Source organism: Bubalus bubalis, chromosome 20 (assembly GCF_019923935.1).
Source record: "Bubalus bubalis isolate 160015118507 breed Murrah chromosome 20, NDDB_SH_1, whole genome shotgun sequence".
Lineage (NCBI taxonomy): Eukaryota > Metazoa > Chordata > Mammalia > Artiodactyla > Bovidae > Bubalus > Bubalus bubalis.
Window position 1 is genome coordinate 25,374,602 of NC_059176.1, and position 6,093 is coordinate 25,380,694.

General features: G+C 35.9%; 1 long non-coding RNA gene across 1 annotated transcript; it reads right to left on the reverse strand.

Annotated features, from left to right (window-relative positions):
• Positions 1-1,894: 1,894 nt before the first annotated feature.
• Positions 1,895-4,460, reverse strand: LOC123330887. The gene is made up of 2 exons (XR_006547167.1): positions 4,328-4,460; positions 1,895-1,997 (listed from the first exon to the last, which is right to left on the reverse strand). It is a non-coding gene; the product is annotated as an uncharacterized LOC123330887 (long non-coding RNA).
• Between the last annotated feature and the right edge of the window lie 1,633 nt (positions 4,461-6,093).

A 6,093-nucleotide genomic window follows, 5' to 3' on the forward strand; every position in this document is an offset into this window, starting at 1 on the left:
GTGATCCACACAGTCAAAGATTTTTGTATAGTCAATGAAGCAGGAGTAGAGAAGTTTGGGAAATATTAAATAATACCACTTTGGCATAAAAAATTATGTCAAAATTATGTGGGTTTCTTTCAGCATATTGATTTCTCATATGAGTTACATGATTCTTGAAGCACTTTCTTTAAATGTATATTATACCACTAAAGATATCTCCACTCTGGCAGGCACAATCACATGATGGAAAAGCCTGGCTTTTGCAGTCATGTGTCGTCAAAATGCCCACTCTTACTTTCTATTAGATTCATGACCATAGGCAAACTATTAACCTTTTTGGGCCTCAGAGCTCCGATGTGAAAAATGGGATTAGTGCCAACTTCTAGGGTTGTTGGATTATTAGGAATATTAATAATAGCTAATATTGACCATTTACTTTGGGCACTTCACATAGATTTTCTCATAGATCATCCCCTCAAACAAGGCTAGTGGTGGTGCTGCTGCTTCTCTCCAGACACAGTTGCTTAGAGGTTAAATAACTTGCCCGAGGTTGCATAACAAAGAAAGCAGAAACAGGATCCAAACTCAGGCAGTCTTTTTTTTTTTTTTTAATTTATTGTTTAAATGAAACAAAGATGAATTTTTTTTATTAAATTTTTTTTTAACTGAAGGATAATTGCCTTACAGAATTTTATTGTTTTCTGCCTAATATCAACATGAATGAGTTACAGGCACACACATGTCCCTTCCCTCCTGAACTTCCCTCCCATCTCCCTCCCCATTCCACCTCTCTAGGTTGTCAAAGTCCCTGTTTGAGCTCCCTGAGTCATACAGCAAAATTTCCCTGTTATTCTCGCCATACATTCCACCCTCTCCCTCCACCCCTCCCCACCTCTTCCCCCCCACCCCCACCACATTGGGTCCACAAGTCTATTATTTATAGTCCATGTCTCCATTGCTGCCCTGCAAATAATTTCATCAGTACCATCTTTCTCGATTCCATATATATGCATTAATATACAAGACTTTTCTTTCTCTTTCTGACTTACTTCACTCTGTATAATAGGCTGTAGGTTCATCCACCTCATTAGAACTGACTCACATATGTTCCTTTTTATGGCTGAGTAATATTCCATTGTATACATATACTACAGCTTCCTCATCCATCCATCTGTCAATGGACAGCTAAGTTGCTTCCATGTTCTAGCTATTGTGAATAGTGCTGCAGTGAACACTGGGGTACATGTGGTCTTTTTCAATTTTGGTTTCCTCTGGGCATATGCCTTGTAGTGGGTTGCTGGGTCATATGGTGGTTTTATTCCTAGTTTTTTAAGTAATCTCCATACTGTCTTCCATAGTAGCTGTATCAATTTACATTCCCACCAGCAGGGCAAGAGGGTTCCCTTTTCTCCACACCCTCTGCAACATTTATTGTTGGTAGACTTTTTTATGATGGCCATTCTGACTGGTGTGAGGTGATTATCTCATTGTAGTTTTGATTTGCATTTCTCTAATAATGAACAGTGTTGAGCATCTTTTCATGTGTTTGTTAGCCATTTGTATGTCTTCTTTGAGGAAATAATCTGTTTAGGTCTTTTTCCCGCTTTTTGATTGTTTATTTTTGCTTGCCTAGTTGTATGAGCTGCTTGTATATTTTGGAGATTAATTCTTTGTCAGTTGTTTCATTTGCTATTATTTTCTCCCATTCTGAGGTTTGTCTTTTCACCTTGCTTACAGTTTCCTTTGCTGTGCAAAAGCTTTCAAGTTTAATTAGGTCCCACTTGTTTATTTTTGTTTTTATTTCCATTACTTTAGGAGGTGGGTCAAAGGGGATCTTGCTTTGATTTATGTCATTGAGTGTTCTGTCAATGTTTTTCTCTAAGAGCTTTATAGTTTCTGGTCTTGTATTTAGATCTTTAATCCATTTTGAGTTTATCTTTGAAACGAAGATGAGTATTTTTAGTGATAAAAGGTTTAGTTCACAAAGAAGGTAGACATCATAAACCATTAGACACCTAACAACAAAGAAACAAAGATACATAAAGCAAAAATCAGAAATATAAGGGAAAGAAAAAAACATATAATCATAGTGAGACGTATTAACATTTCTCTGCAAATTCAGGCAGTCTTGACTCCAGACTTCATTCTTTTTTTTTTAAACAGTTTTATCGAGATATAATCCACATGTCATACAATTCACCCACTGAAAGTGTAAAATTCAGTGGTTTTTAGTACATTCATAGCTATGCAGTCATCACTAAAATCTAATTTTAAAACACTTTCATCCGCTCTAGGGACCTCCCTGGTAGCCCAGTGGCTAAGACTGCATTCCCGGTGCAGATGGCCTGGGTTCAATCCCTAGTCAGGAAGCAGATCCCTTGTGCCACAGCTGCGAGTTTGTGTGCTCCAACTAAGACCCAGTACAGCTGAAATAAATTTAAAAAATGTTTTTCTCCCCCCTAAAAGAAATCTCAGGAGGCGGTCCTAAGATGGTGGAGGAATAGGATGGGGAGACCACTTTCTCCCCAACAAATTCATCAAAAGAACATTTAAACACTTGAGTAAATTCCACAAAGAAATCTCATATCTATTAACAATCACTTCAACCCTAATCCCCTGCTTCCAGCTCTTGGCAGCTACTAATCTATTTCATATTTCTATAGTTTTGCGTTTTCTAAACATTTTATGTAAATACAATAGTAAAATATGTGTTTTTCTTTATAATTGGCTTCTTTTACTTAACATAATGCTTTCAAAATGTATCCATGCTGTTGCATATATCAGAACCTCATTCCTCTTTATTGCCAAATAATATGCCATTGTATGGATATCTATCCATACAATCAAATTTTGGGTTATTTTCACTTTTTGCCTATCAGGAGTAATGGGGCTGTGAGCATTTGTGTACAAGTGTTCTTATGTGCAAATTTAGGCTTTCATTTTTCTTGGTTATGTATCTAGCAGTCATATGCTAGGTCACATGATGACTATGTTTATCTATTTAAGGACATTCTTTTTTATTGTGAAAAATTTCAAAAGTTGAAAGAATATAGTACAGAGTACCTATACACCCTCCATTTAGATTCAGTAATTGTTAATATTTTACTGATTTTACATCCCTGCTTCTTCTCTTCCTCCCTCTTTTTCTCGCTCAGATTTCATTTTTCTAGATTCAGTCTTCTTAACTACTACTCTATATTAATTTGAACTTAAATGAGTGAAAATAGATTAAGTAGTTATTATAATGCCTGGCCAATAATGGCTTCTCAATAAATGTGAATTTCTTCTTTTTCCCAGTACTTAGAAACACTGTGTAGAATCTGGGGCTGCAAGCTCTACATCAAGATAAAAGAAGTGAGTTTTTTTTTTTTTAATTATTATCATTATTTTTTACTTTACAGTATTGTATTGGTTTTGCCATACATCAACATGCATCCACCACGGGTGTACGAGAAGTGAGATTTAAATAGAGATTCAAGAACCTTACTTTCTATAGTATTTCTGGACCAAAGTCAGTGGAATTAGGTGAGTGGCCATCCAAGCCATGGTAATTAATTTGTGGTTACCTTTATTAGGGTGATGGATCCTATGAATAGTTAAATTAACAGAAACAAAGCAGACAACTCAAACCATCACAACTTTTTTTAAGGTAGCATGAACTTCAGCTCATGTGATGTACAAACAAGCCTATCAAAAGCAAATTAAGAAATCCCATTTACTAATGCCAGTTTTTTCACATCCCCACATTTCATGCATGGACATGAGAAAGGAGTTGTGAGACAGAACTGACCAAAACTGAAGTTTTACCAAAGATACCAACAGGAAGGGTTACTTTCTTCCTGGACAATGACATATATCAGGTGAAAATTGGATAACACATGACTCTACTCATTATTGACTTATTCTGAAGAATTGATCATAATATTGGCTCCTTGGGGACTTCAGAACAGTTTTCAGTCCAGTGAAATTCACATGCTTCCCAAAAATCCATGCGACTTATTATTACTCTTGATCTTGTGAACACCTAGGTCTGGGGCCCGAGTCTCACTGAGCCCAAACCTGAGATTCTGAGCCCTGGCTGTACACCAGAGACCTTTATCACACCTAACAAAATTAGCAGTTTCTTAATATAATCTAATACCTGATCTACATTAAAATTTCCCCAATTTCCCCCAAAATGTCATTTACAACTGGTGTGTTCAAACCACAATCCAACAAAATCCACATGTTGTATTTGGTTTTATTCTTCATAAGTCTCTTATAATCTAGAATAGTCTCCAACACTTTTTTTTTAGTGCCATTGATTTGTTGAAGAATCTCTGTATGTCTTGAAGAATATTTCTACCTTTTCACTCTGATGATTTCCTTGGGATGTCATTTCCCTTGTTCCTCTATTCCTTGTAAGCTGGTAGTTGGATATAAAAGGTTGGTTAGATTCAGGTTAAACATTTTGGGTAAGAATACTTCATGGGTGAGACTATGTCCTTTGTGCTACATCATGTCAGGTCCACACAATATCTGGTTGCCCCACCAATACTGAGACCAAGATTGATCAGTGCAATCATACAATGGATCACAGCCTGATCCTTCTCATTGCAGAGCTGTGTTTTCCCCTTTAACCAGCGTGGGGTGATACTTTGGTCCTTCTATTCACTGCCACCATGTGCCATCCAAGTCCTGAAAGATTAAACAGAAACAAAACAAAAAATTATCTTCACTTTCCTAGTTTGAATCAGAGGATTTAAACAAAGTATATTCTCTGATCACAATGGAGTAGAATTAGAAATTAGTAATGGAAAGAAATTTAGGAAATTCACAGATATGTGGAAATGAGCTCCTAAATTTTAAATTAAACCAAGAGTGGAAAAATTGGTTCTTTATGAAAGGAAAGAGATTTCCTAACCTAGCATCATGATTTTAGCCCCTCCTCCACTGTTCCTCCAATGCCCTGTGCTGCTTCCTGTCACAGAGACTTTGTATCCACTGTTCCCACTGCCTAGAATGCTCTTGTCCAGCTTCCTTGCTCAAATAGTGCCTACCTTTCACTCAGATCTCAAGCCCAATGTTACTTCTATGGAGAGAACTTCCATGATCCCCCACACGCTAGGGCAGGTCTTTCTGGTGGTGTGTGCCATCCAGTAACATATGCCTTTCCTTTTTATCACGAATATATTTACATTCTGTATGTGATCAGTGGTTTAATGTTTATTAAATCTCCCCTGCTAGGTTGCTAACTCCCCAAAGAATGGAACCGCGCTTCTTTTGTTCACCTTAGTCTCTCTTGTGTTGAGCACCGTAGCTGGCACACAGTAGGAGCTCAGTATATATTTGATCATTCATAAGAATAGAAAAAATTTTATGTAGATATTTCTCACAATTTTATGATAAGATCAATATAAAGGCTAAAATACAGAAAATTTACACAATAAAATATGTGTAGCCTTTAAAAAAATCATGTTTCTCAAAAAATCATGTTTCTGAGTAATATTTAATGATACTGGGAAGCATTCATTATATAATATTAGATTTAAAAATTAATGTGGCAAAAAAAAAAATTAATGTGGCATAAGAGTCCTACTTATTTACCTTTTCCACATATTTTTGAAAAGTAGAATTATTAAGTGTAGTTTTTTGTCATGCTTTTCACTTAATACTTAAGCCAATATATCAATATATCATGTATGCATAAGATATAAGCAGAGAAATAAGTTGAAGACAATGTTACTGGTGATTTATTTTAGTGGACAATTTCAGGAGGATTTATTTCTTCCTTAGACTTCCTGTATTTTTCAAATGTGTTGATAATAAGCACATATGTTTTTATAATTAGGAGCCACTGTAATTAAGAACATGGACATTAGTGTTAGCCTGAGCTGAGTTCCAGTTCCAGCTCCGTCTCTGCCACCTAGTAGCTGAGTGACCTGGACAACATTCTCCCCTCAGAGGAATACCTAAAACACATAAACCTCTTAGACCTCTTTATGTCATATTAATAACTAGCAGCTCTTGTTATAGATTTGGATCTGATAAAAATATCACTTTTAAAATTTAAAAAACCTTTCTTCTAGAAAGAAAAAAATGAAAATAATACCCATCTCTACTTTCAATAGT